Source organism: Narcine bancroftii, chromosome 3, assembly GCF_036971445.1.
Source record: "Narcine bancroftii isolate sNarBan1 chromosome 3, sNarBan1.hap1, whole genome shotgun sequence".
NCBI lineage: Eukaryota > Metazoa > Chordata > Chondrichthyes > Torpediniformes > Narcinidae > Narcine > Narcine bancroftii.
Genome location: NC_091471.1, coordinates 63,923,652 through 63,942,471, shown reverse-complemented (window position 1 = coordinate 63,942,471; position 18,820 = coordinate 63,923,652). Strand labels below are relative to the sequence as shown.

Sequence of the window (18,820 nt, the reverse complement as noted above, 5' to 3'; positions counted from 1 at the left end):
CAGGGACAAATGCATCTTTAGCGCCAGGAAGCTGCCAATCCTGGGCTACATAGTGCAAAATGGGGAAATCAGCCCAGACCCAGCCCGTATGCACCCTCTCCTCCTATACCTCCCAATGCCACACATGCTGAAAGCACTAAAATGGTGTTTGGGACTGTTTGCTTACTACGTCCAATGGGTCCCCAACTACGCCGACAGGGTCCTCCCACTTATAAAAGCCTCAGTTTTCCCACGTGCCCAGCAGCCACCAGAACATTCAGGGACATTAGGGACCATATCGCTAAAGCTACCATGCGGTCCATGGATGAGTCAATCCCATTTCAAGTAGAAACAGATGCATCTGATGTGGCTCTGGCAGCCACCCTAATCCAAGACAGACGACAGATGGCCTTTTTCTTGCAAACCCTACATGGGTCAGAGGTAAGCCACTCAGCAGTAGAGAAGGAGGCCCTAACCATTGTGGAAGCAGTAAGGCACTGGCGACATTATCTGGCGTGCAAACACTTCACCTTTGTCACAGACCAATGGTGTGTGGTTTTTATGTTCGATTACCAGAACAGGGGGAGAATTAAGAATGACAAAATCCTGCGCTGGTGGATAGAATTGTCTGCATTTAACTACAACATTCTATACTGCCCCAGGAGATTCAATGAGCCCCCGGACGAGCTATCCAAAGGCACTTGTACCATCCTCAACCACACGTCCCAGTTGCAGAGCTTGCACAATGAGCTGGGCCACCCGGGGGGTCGCTAGACTGTTGCACTTCATTAAAACCCAAAACCTCCCATTTTCGGAAGAGGAAATGAGGTCAGTGAACAAGAGCTGCCGCATCTGTGCAGAATGCAAACCACAATTTTACCAGCCAGACAAAACCACCCTGATAAAAGCTACCAAACCTTTTGAGTTCCTCAGCCTCAATTTTAAAGGCCCGCTCCTGTCCAATAATAGAAATGTCTATTTCCTAAACGTAATAGACGAATATTCCCGTTTCCCCTTCGCAATCCTGTGTTCTGATGTATCAGCAGCCACTGTTATAAAATGCCTCCAACCCATCTTCAGCATATTTGGGTACCCGAACTACATAGACACAGACAGGGGAGCTGCATTCATGAGTGCAGTAGTACAGCAGTACCTGCACGGGAGAGGGATTGCTACCAGCTGCACTACAAGTTACAATCCCGGGGGAATGGACAAGTCAAAAGGGAAAATGCCACTATCTGGAAAATGGTCCTCTTGACCTTAAAAGCAAAAGACCTGCCTGTTACTAGATGGTGAGAAGTGTTGAAGAAGCCCTACACTCTATACATTCTTTGTTGTTAACTGCCACTAACATGACCCCACATAACCGTATCTTTTCTTTCACAAGGAAATCCCTGACGGGCACAGTTCTGCCTAAATGGATGATGACACTGGGACCTGTTCTCCTCTGGAAGCACTGCAGACCCCACAAAGCGGACCCACTGGTGGATCAAGTGGAGTTGAGGCACGCGAACCCTCAGTACACATTCATCACATTCCCAGATGGAAGAGAAGATTTGGTGTCCACCAGGGATTTCACGCCGGCTGGATATGTGAACAACGCGGAGGAAACACAAATGTCTATGGATCAACAAGGAGCACAGCAGCAGTCACTAGAACAGTCATCCATCGAGTCACCCCAGAGGACTATACCACCCACCCCGGAAATCAGGACCCTGGGTATGCCCGCCCCACAAAATATCACCACAAAATATTATCACTTGATGGCAGGACCTAATCCCATACAAGAGGATCCCCAGCCCACACGGCCACATGACCAACCAAAACTTCCCACTCCCACACCTCCACCAAGAAAGGCCGAAAGGCAGACCACAGTCCCCACCTTCCAAGGAGGTCCAGAAGGCAACGGAAGCCACGAAAAATTTTGAACTTATGAACTTACAAACAAGGGAAGGAGGACCGGGGGCAGGGGTGGCGGGGGGAATAACGAATTTTTAAGGGGGGATGAATGTTTCTCTTTGGCTTGGCTTCGCGGACGAAGATTTATGGAGGGGGTAAAAAGTCCACGTCAGCTGCAGGCTCGTTTGTGGCTGACCAGTCCGATGCGGGACAGGCAGACACGATTGCAGCGGTTGCAAGGGAAAATTGGTTGGTTGGGGTTGGGTGTTGGGTTTTTCCTCCTTTGCCTTTTGTCAGTGAGGTGGGCTCTGCGGTCTTCTTCAAAGGAGGCTGCTGCCCGCCAAACTGTGAGGCGCCAAGATGCACGGTTTGAGGCGTTATCAGCCCACTGGCGGTGGTCAATGTGGCAGGCACCAAGAGATTTCTTTAGGCAGTCCTTGTACCTTTTCTTTGGTGCACCTCTGTCACGGTGGCCAGTGGAGAGCTCGCCATATAATACGATCTTGGGAAGGCGATGGTCCTCCATTCTGGAGACGTGACCCATCCAGCGCAGCTGGATCTTCAGCAGCGTGGACTCGATGCTGTCGACCTCTGCCATCTCGAGTACCTCGACGTTAGGGGTGTGAGCGCTCCAATGGATGTTGAGGATGGAGCGGAGACAACGCTGGTGGAAGCGTTCTAGGAGCCGTAGGTGGTGCCGGTAGAGGACCCATGATTCGGAGCCGAACAGGAGTGTGGGTATGACAACGGCTCTGTATACGCTTATCTTTGTGAGGTTTTTCAGTTGGTTGTTTTTCCAGACTCTTTTGTGTAGTCTTCCAAAGGCGCTATTTGCCTTGGCGAGTCTGTTGTCTATCTCATTGTCGATCCTTGCATCTGATGAAATGGTGCAGCCGAGATAGGTAAACTGGTTGACCGTTTTGAGTTTTGTGTGCCCGATGGAGATGTGGGGGGGCTGGTAGTCATGGTGGGGAGCTGGCTGATGGAGGACCTCAGTTTTCTTCAGGCTGACTTCCAGGCCAAACATTTTGGCAGTTTCCGCAAAGCAGGACGTCAAGCGCTGAAGAGCTGGCTCTGAATGGGCAACTAAAGCGGCATCATCTGCAAAGAGTAGTTCACGGACAAGTTTCTCTTGTGTCTTGGTGTGAGCTTGCAGGCGCCTCAGATTGAAGAGACTGCCATCCGTGCGGTACCGGATGTAAACAGCGTCTTCATTGTTGGGGTCTTTCATGGCTTGGTTCAGCATCATGCTGAAGAAGATTGAAAAGAGGGTTGGTGCGAGAACACAGCCTTGCTTCACGCCATTGTTAATGGAGAAGGGTTCAGAGAGCTCATTGCTGTATCTGACCCGACCTTGTTGGTTTTCGTGCAGCTGGACAATCATGTTGAGGAACTTTGGGGGACATCCGATGCGCCCCAGTATTTGCCAAAGCCCTTTCCTGCTCACGGTGTCGAAGGCTTTGGTGAGGTCAACAAAGGTGATGTAGAGTCCTTTGTTTTGTTCTCTACACTTTTCTTGGAGCTGTCTGAGGGCAAAGACCATGTCAGTGGTTCCTCTGTTAGCGCGAAAGCCGCACTGTGATTCTGGGAGAATATTCTCAGCGACACTAGGTATTATTCTACAAGCGTCACATCACCCTCATCAGTGTCTATGCTCCAACCCTCCAGGCGGAACCAGCAGAAAAGAACAAGTTCTACACCGACCTGCGCAACCTCATCCAACGTACCCCTACAGCCGACAAGGTTGTCATCCTGGGCGACTTCAACGCTCGTGTCGGCAAAGACTCAGAAACCTGGCCAGGAATCCTGGGCAAGCATGGCGTCGGCAAGTGCAACGACAATGGGCGCCTCCTGTTGGAGCTCTGCGCAGAACAGCGGCTTGTCATTACAAACTCCCTTTTTCAGCAGAGGGACAGCCTTAAGACCACCTGGATGCATCCCCGATCCAAACACTGGCACCTCCTGGACTACATCCTGGTGCGAGAAAGTGACAAACAAGATGTGCTCCACACCAGGGTCATGCCTAGCGCGGAATGCCACACTGACCACCGGCTGGTTCGCTGCAAGCTCAACCTTCACTTCAAGCCAAAGCCCAGGAACAATAAAGCCCCCAGAAAGAGGTTCAATGTTGGAAAACTGCAGTCAGACGAAGCGAGAGGAAACTTCCAGGCAAACCTCAAAGCAAAGCTCGACGTTGCAACCCGCCTCACGGACCCGTCCCCTGAAACCCTCTGGGATCAGTTGAAGACTACCATACTGCAATCCACTGAAGAGGTACTGGGCTTCTCCTCCAGGAAAAACAAGGACTGGTTTGACGAAAACAGCCAGGAAATCCAGGAGCTGCTGGCAAAGAAGCGAGCTGCCCACCAGGCTCACCTTACAAAGCCGTCCTGTCCAGAGAAGAAACAAGCCTTCCGTCGCGCATGCAGCCATCTTCAGCGCAAACTCCGGGAGATCCAAAATGAGTGGTGGACTAGCCTCGCCAAACGAACACAGCTCAGCGCGGACATTGGCGACTTCAGGGGTTTCTACGAGGCTCTAAAGGCTGTGTACGGCCCCTCACCCCAAGTCCAAAGCCCGCTGCGCAGCTCAGACGGCAAAGTCCTCCTCAGCGACAAGATCTCCATCCTCAACCGATGGTCAGAACACTTCCAATCTCTTTTCAGTACCAACCGCTCAGTCCAAGATTCCGCCCTGCTCCAGCTCCCTCAACAGCCCCTAAGGCTAGAGCTGGATGAGGTTCCCACCCTGGATGAGACATATAAGGGATGAATGTGGTGATATGTAATTACACCACTAGGTCACCAGAGGTCATCCTGGTGACCTTGTCTATAAAGCAGTCCAGAGCTACAGTCTAACCTTCCAGGTTCGTCTTGCAGAGAGCAAGACCTCTTATTGTACATATTAGTTTATTAAAGCTGTCTTATACTCACACCGCTGGTGTGGTTATTGTCAGTACAGGAGTACAGATCACAATTTCCAAATACTTGTATGCAGTTGACATAACACTCGGAAATGTAAACATTGAGCATCATAATGCTCAAAGACAGGCTGGTGGATGGAAATGACTCCACAGAAACATAACAGTAGAAAAATGCACTGCAGTAAAAGGAATGAAATATAAGGAAACATAATATAAGGAAGAAGGGCTCAGGCCCAAAATACTGGCAATGTATAGGCACTGAAAAGACCAACTGAATTCCTCCAGCATTTTGGTGTGTTTTTAATGAAATATAAGGCATACAGAAACAGAGGATATATAGGGCATCTTGAGAAATATGTCCAAAAATCTTGTGGGTTTCCAGCACTCATAAATGGTGTCTTAAAGCACAAGGCAAAGAATCCATTCTAAAGTCATAATACTTCTTTATAAAACATTATCAACAGTAGGTGGCTGCAGTCCTGCTTCCAATTCTATGTGTCCTACCTTAAGATTTGAAGACCTTAAAGAGAGTGTAGAGGTGATTTAATGGAATGATTCCATGGATGAAAGCCATTAGTTAAATTAATAGACTGAAGAAAGTGGGATTGTTCTTGGAACACAGGAACTCCAGAGGTGGGTAATGCTAAGGGTATTTAAAAGTATATAGAGAGAGTAGATAAAGAGGATCTGTTCACATTGTGAGCACAACAGGCTTTAATCAGCTTCAGCTTGTATACACCAGATCTCTCTACCTTCGTGACTCCCAAAGGGGCTGGCTCAATTCTTTATACAGGATGGTGATTAACTGCAGGCAGGTGGAGCCAGCCTCTCAGGTTGCCTACCTGCAGGTACAGTGGTCGCTGGTAGGAGTATGGCAAGTGTAGTGGTTTTATCACTACACACAGAGTTGGAGAATAAGGTGACATGGACACAGAGAGAGACCCCTATTCTATCTAACAGACTAATCAGGCTGATTTATTAACAGTCCATGAAATAATTCTGCTAATTAACGTGCTTATTTTTACTGATAAATCAATGTCCAGAAATCTACTTTTAGAATCAATGGATGGCAGTGGGTTTTTACTATGATCTCTGGTTTAGTTTCACCTGACCCTTCACTCTGCTCTCTACCATGTATATTTTTCCAACAAATTATGGTGCAATCAACTGCCAGAAAGTATTACTGAACATTAAACTCTTCAATGAACAATCACCATAATTTCTGAGCTATTGAGTGTTTTGGCCTCACATCAGGATTTTGCCAGAATAAAGTTTTTCTCCCTACAAGGTCATGGAGGTGGGGGATAAATTAATAATATTGTTGTCTGAGAAGCCAGGACTAGATTTATGAGCTGAACCCAATCTGTCTCAGGCCAGATCCATACTTGAGAGCACTTGGAAAGTGTCTGCTTTGACCAGTTCCAAACTGCCTGACAGCCCGAGGAAGGCAACAAAAACCCACTAACTACTTGTTCTGTACACAGTGATGTGCTACATTGACTTGTTTCAAAATAACACATCACACATTGGCACCAAGCAACAAAATAGCAGAGTTGTTCTCAGAAACTAAAGAAGCAGGTTAGTTTCCAGCATGTTTAGCAGCCAAAAGATGCAACTTTGCAAATAGACCATCAGACTCTCGCAGTATTGGGAAAATGCATTCATTTCTTACATACCCCAGTGCAAAAATATATACTAATTTCCTGCCCTCCAACTGAGATGGCCACTGTTTCGGGCTCAAGAATTAGCATTTTCTGGAATTTATTTTAGTCTGTAAATTGGCTTCCTTTGGTTATGCAAATGTACCAGTGGTACTGTGCCACTCAGGAGCTCCAGGCTTTGATGGGAATTCTATACCCTGTTCTACTCTCCTCCTCTTTGTCTATTTACCTTACAGAATGTATTTGTCCCATTTTCAGAATGACTGAATGTTGCGCTCATATCCTCAGAGACAATGAAGGAATAATGCTGGGTCCATTGTTCTTTGCCATCTTTATCAATGATCTGGATTATAATGTGGTAAATTGGATTAGCAAGTTTTCAGATGACACAAAGATTGGAGGTCTAGTGGATGGTGACGAGCAAGGAGGTCATGCTGCAACTATACACAGTACTGGAGAGGCCCCACCTCGAGTACTCTGTGTAGCTCTGGTCTCCAGACTTGAGGAAGGATATAGTGGCCTTGGAGGCAGTCCAGAGGAAGTTCACCACCTTGATCCTGGAAATGAGGGAGTTGACCTATGAGGAGAGACTAAATCGTCTGGGATTATACTCACTCAAATTCAGAAGAATGAGAGGAGATCTTATATAAACATATAAAATTATGAAAGGGGTAAATAAAATAGAGGTAGGAATATTGTTTTCATGGTAGGTGAGACCAGAACTAGGGGCCACAGCCTCAAGATTCAGGGGAGTAGATTTAAGGTGGAAATGAGGAAAAATGTGTTTTCCCTTGCAAAGCCGAAACTCCGGGAGATCCAAAATGAGAGGTGGACTAGCCTCGCCAAACGAACCCAGCTCAGCGCAGACATTGGCGACTTCAGGAGTTTTTATGAGGCTCTAAAGGCTGTGTACAGCCCCTCACCCCAAATCCGAAGCCCACTGCGCAGCTCAGACGGCAAAGTCCTCCTCAGCGACAAGATCTCCATCCTCAACCGATGGTCAGAACACTTCCAATCTCTTTTCAGTGCCAACCGCTCAGTCCAAGAATCCGCCCTGCTCCAGCTCCCTCAACAGCCCTTAAGGCTAGAGCTGGATGAGGTCCTCACCCGGGAAGAGACATATAAGGCAATTGAACAACTGAAAAGTGGCAAAGCAGCAGGTATGGATGGAATCCCCCCCAGAGATCTGGAAGGCTGGCGGCAAAACTCTGCATGCCAAACTGCATGAGTTTTTCAAGCTCTGCTGGGACCAAGGAAAGCTGCCACAGAACCTTCGTGATGCCATCATCATCACCCTGTACAAAAACAAAGGCGAGAAATCAGACTGCTCAAACTACAGGGAAATCACGCTGCTCTCCATTGCAAGCAAAATCTTCGCTAGGATTCTCCTAAATAGAATAATACCAAGTGTCGCCGAAAATGTTCTCCCAGAATCACAGTGCTGCTTTCACGCAAACAGAGGAACTACTGACATGGTCTTTGCCCTCAGACAGCTCCAAGAAAAGTCCAGAGAACAAAACAAAGGACTCTACATCACCTTTGTTAACCTCACCAAAGCCTTCGACACCGTGAGTAGGAAAGGGCTTTGGCAAATACTAGAGCGCCTCGGATGCCCCCCAAAGTTCCTCAACATGGTTATCCAACTGCACGAAAACCAACAAAGTCGGGTCAGATACAGCAATGAGCTCTCTGAACCCTTCTCCATTAACAATGGCGTGAAGCAAGGCTGCGTTCTCGCACCAACCCTCTTTTCAATCTTCTTCAGCATGATGCTAAAACAAGCCATGAAAGACCTCAACAATGAAGACGCTGTTTACATCCAGTACCGCACAGATGGCAGTCTCTTCAATCTGAGGCGCCTGCAAGCTCACACCAAGACACAAGAGCAACTTGTCCGTGAACTACTCTTTGCAGAAGATGCCGCTTTAGTTTCCCATTCAGAGCCAGCTCTTCAGCGCTTGACGTCCTGTTTTGCGGAAACTGCCAAAATGTTTGGCCTGGAAGTCAGCCTGAAGAAAACTGAGGTCTTCCATCAGCCAGCTCCCCACCATGACTACCAGCCCCCCCACATCTCCATCGGGCACACAAAACTCAAAACGGTCAACTAGTTTACCTGTCTCGGCTGCACCATTTCATCGGATGCAAGGATCGACAACGAGATAGACAACAGACTCGCCAAGGCAAATAGCGCCTTTGGAAGACTACACAAAAGAGTCTGGAAAAACAACCAACTGAAAAACCTCACAAAGATTAGCGTATACAGAGCCGTTGTCATACCCACACTCCTGTTCGTCTCCGAATCATGAGTCCTTTACCGGCATCACCTACGGCTCCTAGAACGCTTCCACCAGCATTGTCTCCGCTCCATCCTCAACATTCATTGGAGCGACTTCATCTCCAACATTGAAGTACTTGAGATGGCAGAGGCCGACAGCATCAAATCCACGCTGCTGAAGATCCAACTGCGCTGGGTAGGTCACGTCTCCAGAATGGAGGACCATTGCCTTCCCAAGATCGTGTTATATGGCGAGCTCTCCACTGGCCACTGAGACAGAGGTGCACCAAAGAAGAGGTACAAGGACTGCCTAAAGAAAGCTCTTGGTGCCTGCCACATTGACCACCGCCAGTGGGCTGATATCGCCTCAAACCGTGCATCTTGCCGCCTCACAGTTTGGCGGGCAGCAACCTCCTTTGAAGAAGACCGCAGAGCCCACCTCACTGTCAAAAGACAAAGGAGGAAAAACCCAACACCCAACCCCAACCCACCAATTTTCCCTTGTAACCGTTGCAACCGTGTCTGCCTGTCCCGCATCGGACTTGTCAGCCACAAACGAGCCTGCAGCTGACGTGGACATTACCCCTCCATAAATCTTCGCCAAGCCAAAGAAGAAGAGTGAATCTGGAATTTTCTACCCAGGGAAGCAGTTGAGGCTACTTCATTAAGCATATTTAAGATTCAGTTAGATAGATTTTTACATTAAAAAAAGGAATTAAGGTATATGGGGGAAAGGTAGGTGAAGTTGAGTCAATTATCAGATCAGCCATGATCTTAATGAATGCCAGAGCTGGATGGCCTACTCCTGCTCCTATTTCTTATGTTCTTGCAGGGGGATCTAGTCCAGAAGGAAAACTAGCCTGAAAAATTACAGCTGGAATTTAATGCAATCAAGTGTAAGGTGTTGCACCATGGGAGAACTAACAATGGTAGAGCACTGAGAAATGTGGTAGAATGGAGGGATCTGGGAATACAGAATAATTCCCTGGAAGATATGTCATGGGTAGATAGCTCCATTAAGAGAACTTTTAGCACATTGACCTTCATAAATCAAAGGACTGAGCGAAGGAGTTGGGATATTATGGCAAAGTTATATAAGACATTGGTGAGGCCAAATTTGGAGTATTGTGTGCAGTTTTGGTCACCTAATTACAGGAAATATACCAATAAGATTAAAAGAGTTCAGAAACTCTTTATAAAGATGTTTCCGGAACTTGAGGGGCTGAGTTACAGGGAAAGATTAAATAGGATAGGACTGTATTCCCTGGAGTGTCAGTGAAAGAGGGGTGATTTGATGGAGATATGCACAATTAAACGGGTATATATAGAGAAAATGCAAGCAGGCTTTTTCCACTGAGGTTGGGTGAGACAAGAACTAGCGCACATGGGTTAAGGGTGAAATGTGGGCTCTGTCAGTCCCTCCAGGGAAGTATGGAGCATACTCATGCAGCTGAATTCAGTGAAGCAAAGGCAACTGGATAACATGGGTTCCACCATGGACCTGGCAGCCAGTGGCCTACAACAAACTGCAAGCATCATTGGGGTCCCTTGGCTTCAAAGGAGAAATCGAGGGATTTAAAACCTGGGAGAATATATAGTGTGGTTTGTACCTTTTAATTTAGAGTCTTTTTAACCTTCCCACGGGCAGTGAGAATGCTGAACGACTGAAGGAACTGGTCACACTAACCATCTGAGACTCCCGTATTTACGAATCAATGTTCATTTATTTATTTATTTGTGAGTGAGTGAGTGAGTGAGTGAGTGAGAGAGAGAGAGAGAGAGAGAGAGAGTGTGTGTGTGTGTGTGTGTATGTCTGTGTGTATCTATATAACTTGTCCTGCATATGTAATTTTTGTTTGTCTGTCTGTTATGTCTGGTTGTGTGACTGCATGTTTTATATAGAGGACTGGAGAACCCTGTTTTGTCAAGTTGCATTTGTGCAATCAAATGACAATAAACCTGACTTCACTCGACCTGTTTGTTAACTTCAGCAGTTTGTGTACAGGAATATCCTGATTCTCTGAGTGCATTTCAAGCTCCCACTATTTAGAAAGTACTTGGTAATCCGAATTATTCGACTAAGGTCGGTGATCCACATGGTGTTCTGCCACGACCTTGCAATTTCACCTCCCTGAAACCCCTCGTCCTCCCTCCATAGCTCACATTTTAAATTCCCAGAATCCTCTCTACCTACCCACTCAATTCACACCTCCCTGAAGCCCCTCATCCCTCCCCCACTGCCCACACTTTCACCTCCCTGAAGCCCCACAATCTTTCCCTGTAGCACATACTTCCCTGAAGCCTCTGAACCCCCACAGCCCACACCTCTCTGAAGTTCTTCTACCTTCCTTCCATAGACATACTCTCACTGAGCATGTATTCATGAATTACACAAATCCCACATCCATAGAATTATAAAATGTTCAGACTTGGAATTTGATTAATTTATTACACATGAACTGAGAATCAATGAAAAGCTTTTCTTTTCTCCAAAGGCTAGCAAAGAGTCACCATTCTCCAGCATCATTTTGCAGAGCATTCAGGGACAGTAAGTGGTGAGGGTCCTTGGTGCCTCCTCCAGTGCCTACCACTGCCCTGGCCTCAGCCATCACCGATTGTTCCGGTCGGTTGCCCAGCAAGGTGCGGCCTGAGACACCAAGCTCAAGCCCTCAAATCCAGATACCTGCTCTTCGACCCACCTCCTGAGCCCTTGCTCCCAATTCCCAGAAGCTGTTGGTTCTTGCTTCCAGCCACTAAGGTCGAGGTGGATCCCATTTTGTCTAGCAGCCTTCACCCCATCGAATTCAGCCGCCTGCTCTCTGTCTCACTCCGATGGGACTGACAGCCCTGGTTGTCCTAATCCACGGGTTTAGATAATTTCTCCTCCTCCATCCTCTTGTGACCTGCAGCTCATGATCCAGAGGAGAGTCATAAAGTCATAGAGCAATGACAAAATTCTTTCAGCCAACATGCCCACGCCAACCAAAATGCCCCACCCACACTAGTTCCACCCGCTGGTGTTTCGCCCATATCCCTCTAAACCCATCCTATTCATGTATCAATCCAATTTTTTTTCTTAAACTTTGCAATAGTACCTGCCTCAACCAACTTCTTTGTTGGCCTGTTCCATGCACTCACCACTCTCGGTGTATAATCAATACCCCTCAGGTTCCTGTTAAATCTCTTCCCCCTCATCTTAAACCCATCTCCTCTGCTTACCGATTGCCCTGCTCTGGGCATAGTGATCAAAACTGAACACGATACACCAAACTAGGCCTCACCAATGTAAAATGAAAAGAAATTACTTAGAAGGCAAAACCATGACCAATAAATACTATTGATATTCAATCTTGTTACAGTTTCTAAAAAAATTATGACTACAGAATATGGAAATCAGTTAACAAGGTTACTTCATAGAACAAACGTATTGAATGTTCTGAAAAAAGAGGCTTAGGTTAATTAGTAACTTATTCTTTGATAATGCATTTGAAAAAGAGCAATAGAATTTTATTACCCATATCATAAACAAGCAGACAAAGGCAAGACCAAACACAAGCCTGCACTCTGTCCACAATGCCCATCCCAAGCTCTCAGTCACACCTTGTTTCATGTCCCCGTTCGTTTCCCATCCCCACACCTACCTGTCCATTCTTGGCCTTCACTGCCAAGGTAAGGCCAAACACAAAGTAGCAGATATTTTGTTTGGGTAATATGAATGTGGTGTTCTCTTATTTCAGGTAATCTATACTTCCTGTGTTTCCCCCCTCTCTCGCCATCAGATTCATGCTTAGTCCTCCAGCACTGGTGACCCCTCTCATTGCCCTCCAGCCTCTGTAACCTCCTTCCCCTCTTCCACCCACCTGGCTCTATTTGTCCCCCTTTTCCATTTGTCTGCTTCCATCTATTGCCCTCCTGTCTCTGTTCTTCCAACTCCATCCCTCTCCATTCCCCACCTGGTCCATCTGCCCATCATTCCTCACCACTTTTCGGTCTATCTATCACCTAAGATCCCTGTCTCTCCTCTCTCTTCTCATTAAACTGGCTACTTTCCATCTCCACTCTTGGTTGGTGCAAGGACTCAACCCATAACGTTGACAATACCCTTCCCTTCGTGGATGCTACTTCACCACTGATTTCCTCCAGCAGTTTGCTTTTTCACTCTAGATTACAGCATCTGCAATGTCTTCAATGAAAGCTGTTTTTCATAGTTGGTTTCCCAAAGAATGGCAAAATCTGGCTATTTGGTAAGGATAATTTCAGGCTTCAATATCTCAAAGTAGTACTATGTACAGTTAAACCTGCAGCAATATGCAGATTCAAACTACTTTGATATATTTTTTTTTCCTGTTCATATATGGTCTGAACTTTGCTTTTCTACCAGATCCCCTTGTTTCCCTAATAGTCAATAAATCTCTGTATCCTGGCCTTGAATATGCTGGATTGTTCCATGGCCAATAGTTCTTTGCTCTAAACAATTCCAAATATTCCCTTACACCCATACTATCTCTCTCTCTCTCTTTCCCTCTCACACACACACACACACACACACACACACACACACACACACACACACACACACACACACACACACACACACTCTTTTTTCTCTCACTCCCTCTATTTCATTTTCTTTTACCCTCCCTCTCTCCCCCTTCCCCCTTCTCTCTCACCTTCCCTCTTTCACCCACTTCCCCACCCTCCATTCGACAAATGGAAAAATGATGGGTGTAATTGAGGTAAACACGAATCTACAGCTGCTTTAGTCTAGTACAGGACACAAAAGTGTTGGAGAAACTTAGCTGGAGGTTTGGGCTATAACACTTCTCCAGATGTGCTGAAAAGTAGGCAGACACCCAAAAAAGAAGGTTGTGGAGTGGCAATGGGGAGGAACAGGCTAATAGGAGATAGAGGTGGGAGGGGAAAGAGAAAGGAGTTCAGAGGTAATGGGGAGGGGACAGATCGCAGAGAAAGATGCTCTCTGAGAGGAGAAAAAAAGGAGTGGGAAGGAAGACAGATGGATGAAGGAAAGTGAGAAAAATAGGAGAGGGGTTTACTGGAAATTGGAGGTCAATTTTGGTGCCATCAAGTTAGAGTCTGCTGAGATGGAATATAAGGTGTTATCCAATATACAGATGGCCTCAGTACAGTGTGGCAATGGGGTGTGGAATTGAAGTGGTTGGTCACTGGTAGGTCTTTGCTGTTACAGTGCACAGAGCTAAGGTGCGCAATAAAACCAACTTCCAGGCTGCTTCCAATCTCTCTGATGTAGTGAGGCACACCGGGAGCATGGGATGTGGTGAATGACACCTGCAGGTTCAGAGGTGGGTGCAATGGACTCTATTCAGAAGTGTCAAGATATCAGCCCATATATGAAAATATCTTTCTCATTTTCTCTTGTGCCTTCAAGGATTGATTCATAATGGAGTTCACAAGAGCCAATTGAGACATGTTTGCATAAATCTGACTAGTAACCTGTCAACTCTTGACCTGACACTCCTACCTCCCTTGATGCCTGCTATCTCCCTTGTCACTTTGGTCTCGATGTAGAGTCATTAACTGAAACATTGACTGACAAATTTCTTTCATGCATGTTGCCTGACTCAATGAGTTCCTCTGGCCTCTTGTTTGCTCAAGGTGTTAGAGACATCATATAAGTCACCAGGTGACCATCTGTCAGGAGTATTCTTGACATGGTTAGTGAAGTAGTTAGCATAACATTATTACAGCACCAGTGACCAGGGTTTGAATCTGAGGTTGTCTGCAAGGAGTTTGTACCTTCTCCCGTGTCCATGTGGGTTTCGTCCGGGTGTTCCAGTTTCTTCCCACATTCCAAAGACATAAATGGTTAGTGGGTTAATTGGTTATATGGGATTAATTCTGTGGTTGCTGTAGAGAAATAGAGGTCCATCCACAGGGCCATAAGAGTGGCAGAGAAGATCACAGGAGTCTCCCTTCCTCACAAGCGATGTGATCTACTAGGGTCATTGTCTGAAGAGGGCACACAAAGTCACTGAGGACCCCTTCCACCCTGCACATAGCATCTTTCAGCTGCTCCCATTAGGGAAGGATAAAATAGTAAGGGTATCTTTACAAAAATTAACTTGGAAATATGAGTTAGGAGGAATAAGTAAACCTCTGTAATGACACTGATTTATCACAGCTTACAAACAAATAAAGAATACACTCACTCGTTTCTTTCAGCACCCCATGAAGTCGACATTTTTTTATTATTTACTAGGCACAATATTGCATTCTTCAACTCCCTAAACACCACCTGCCACACAGGTGATCCTGACATTCACTCTCCTCCTCCTTTTTTGCTCCAAGAAGAAAAGCCCTAGTTCTGCTAACCTTGCTTTAAAAGACATATTTTTCAATCCAGGTAACATCCTGTTAAATCTCATTTGCACCCTCTCTATACCTTCCACATCCTACTATATTCTTCCATATCCTGCATGAAGATGTGCCTGTCTAAATGCCTCTTAAATGTGTGGTTATATCTGCTTCCATCACTACCCATGCAGTGTGTTCCAGACATCTTCCACCTCTACATAAAGAAACAGCCTTATAAATTCCCTTCAAATTACTCCCGTCTCCCACACACCTTAAACCTGCTCTGGTTTTTTGACATTTCCACCCTGGGATTAAAGAGTAACAATCTACCCTAACATATTTCATAATATTATGCTCTTCTATCAGTTCATCTCTCAGTCTTTGACACTCCAGCAGAAAGAATCCAAATTTATCAAGTCTCACCTTAGAACTAATATTCTCCAATCCAGGCAATAGCCTGGTGAAGTCAAACACAACCTGCTGCAGGAACGCAGCAGGTTGAGCGACATCAGTGGAAGAAAAGGAATGGCTGATGTTTCAAGCTCATACTCTTCATCAGTTCTGAGGAAAGGTTCCGGCTTGAAATGTTGACCATTCTGTTTCTCCTTTTGATGCCGCTCCACCTGCAGAATTCATCCAGCTGAGTTTGTTTAGCTTCAGATTCAAGCCTATGCAGTGTCCTGTGTGTTCCTAGTGAACCACTTCTACACCTTTTTCAAAGTCTTATTAACCTTCCTTTAGCATGCAGTCAAACTACATGCAATACTCCAAATATGGCCTAACGCAAAATTTTATACACCTGCAATATGACTTGCCAACTTTTATACATGGTGTCTCAACCAATGAAGGCTAGTAGGCTGGACACATTCTTTCCTACCCGATCCACTCGTGTTACCCCTATTGGGGACTGTGGATGACAGTCAGCCTGAAGGAGACAGTGGTCAGGGATAAATTTAAATTTTAAATTAAATTATAAATTTAGATATACAGCACAGTTGCAGGCCATTTTGGTCCACGAGTCTGTGCCACCCAATCCCCAGTATGTTTCAAATGGTAGGAGGAAACCGGAGCCCACAGGGAAAACCTACACAGACACAGGGAGAACGTATAAACTCATTACAGACCACACAGGATTCAAATCCAAGTCCCGATCGCTAGCACTGTAAAAGTGTTGCGCTATCTGCTATGTCAACCGTCCCATCCCGGATTATGTTGGTGGATCTGACTATGAGTGCCTTGGAAACAAATGAGGGATTAGATTAAGCTACCTGGTCCCAACAGATGAACTGCTGTCCCGTTCTGTTTGGAGTGTTACTGAAAGCATCTCTATGATGAGTCTGGGAGAAGCTGTCCAGTTTGTTGTTGGCATTGCTGGATTGTCTTGCCATACAGATGATGCAGTTGAAACCACTGGCCAGAATGACTGGCTAAGATGTCACTCGCGATGACTGGAGCGGCTGGAAGTGTCAATGTATATATTGAACAAATGTCTTCTTTGGCTTGGCTTCGCGGACGAAGATTTATGGAGGGGGTAAAAAAGTCCACGTCAGCTGCAGGCTCGTTTGTGGCTGACCAGTCCGATGCGGGACAGGCAGACACGATTGCAGCGGTTGCAAGGGAAAATTGGTTGGTTGGGGTTGGGTGTTGGGTTTTTCCTCCTTTGCCTTTTGTCAGTGAGGTGGGCTCTGCGGTCTTCTTCAAAGGAGGCTGCTGCCCGCCAAACTGTGAGGCGCCAAGATGCACGGTTTGAGGCGTTATCAGCCCACTGGCGGTGGTCAATGTGGCAGGCACCAAGAGATTTCTTTAGGCAGTCCTTGTACCTTTTCTTTGGTGCACCTCTGTCACGGTGGCCAGTGGAGAGCTCGCCATATAATACGATCTTGGGAAGGCGATGGTCCTCCATTCTGGAGACGTGACCCATCCAGCGCAGCTGGATCTTCAGCAGCGTGGACTCGATGCTGTCTTCCAGCAGCGTTGTCTCCGCTCCATCCTCAACATCCATTGGAGCGCTCACACCCCTAACGTCGAGGTACTCGAGATGGCAGAGGTCGACAGCAGATGAACAAATGTATATATTGAACAACTGCCACAGAAAGACCATGAAAGATCCATACTTCCTTTTATTCATTACATTTTTGAAAATATTTATTGTTTTGTAGGTCAAGATGATTTCCTCAGCGATTTGCACCTCCCCTTTATAGTGCTGGGTAGCTGTAAGTGATAGGGACTTACAATGCTAGCTCCAGCTGTGGTATGCAGATACTGTGGTTAGCCCTAATTACAAGCAACAATCATGCAAATTAGAAGACACACAAAGAAGACCTGGAAACGCTGGCAGGGGTTATTTGCACATCATGATTCTTGCACCCATTTCACTTTCCTCAGTAAATTAAATGAAGCACCTCAACAAAATAGAGCAGGAGTAACCCCAGGGGACCACATTAGTGGAAATCTGCTGTAGTATAATTAATGGTTAACACTACAATATACAGCAATGAAATGTATGCAGAAATATGACATTAAGAAAGTGAAAATATTTTGCATTGTCTTCCTTTGTATGAATTTATTGTGAATAAAGTTTACTTTATGGGAACATTTAAACGAAAAAAGTGTAATAACGGGAATTACAAAACAATGTAGACTAAGTATGAAACTAGAAAGAGGCGATTCTGCTTTTGAGGGGGAAAGGGTTACCAAGTTTTTAATAGCTTATGAGAAGCTCTGAGACAATATCCAGAGACCTGACATCTGTAATAGTCAAAACCTGCAGCCTGCTTTGGCAGGCTGCTTCCCACTGGATCTGGATGAAGGTAGGTTTTGTTTGCTTCCTTGCTCCATGAAACCAACATGCAATCAACGTGTATAAAAACTCAACCAAATTACCAACATCCAATCTGATCATGCATACAGTTATTCTGTGCTCTGGCCCAAAAATCAGCAATGGAGAACAGCTCAATTAAATCTAATAATTTATTCCACCAGAAATCCACATAAGGTACTCACCAAACAAGGCTTTCTAGACTGCAATTACAGGAAATAGAAACTGCAATAAAAGTTTCCTTAACATAAAAATCAAAATATATGCAGACACTGGGTATTTGAATAATAATCCCCACCCCCCACCAAGATACTGAAAAATGTAGGTAGTATCTGCAGAAAGAATCTACATTTCAGGTCTAGGAGCCCTCAAAAGATCATAGATCTGTAGTATTCTTTCTTCTTCTTTTTCTTTGGCTTGGGTTCGCGAACGAAGATTTATGGAGGGGTAATGTCCACGTCAGCTGCAGGCTCATTTGTGGCTGACAAGTCCGATGCGGGACAGGCAGCGGTTGCAAGGGAAAATTGGTTGGTTGGGGTTGGGTGTTGGGTTTTTCCTCCTTTGTCTTTGGATCGTAATAGAGAAAAAAATGGGAAAAGTGGAAGATTCTTTTGTGGATTGGGGGGATTCAGAAGAAGGAAATACTGAAGAAGATTGACTTATTAGAGAGTCAAGGTCTAAGAAATAATGTAATAATAGTAGGACTTCCAGAAGATATGGAAGGTTCAGATCCAGTAAAGTTTTCCTGAGGTACTGGGCAAGGAATTTTTCCCGGATGGTCTAGAGTTGGATTGAGCGCATAGAGCATTGAGGAAATAACCATTTCCAGGCCAACCACCGAGGACAGTTTTGATTTGTTGATTGAAATATCAAGATAGAGAAATGATACTATGAGTTGTGGTGCAAAATCAGACTCCAATGATGGTTCAAAA

The 18,820-nt window shown here is 45.7% G+C and overlaps 1 protein-coding gene across 1 annotated transcript in view; it reads right to left on the bottom strand.

Moving 5' to 3' along the window:
* LOC138756127 (inter-alpha-trypsin inhibitor-like) overlaps window positions 1-5,428 on the bottom strand; it is a 64,831-nt gene extending 59,403 nt beyond the window's left edge. The window contains exon 1 of the mRNA XM_069922780.1: window positions 5,306-5,428. The gene's annotated coding sequence lies outside the window, so the exon portion shown is untranslated. The remainder of the gene's footprint in view (window positions 1-5,305) is intronic.
* Window positions 5,429-18,820: the final 13,392 nt, after the last annotated feature.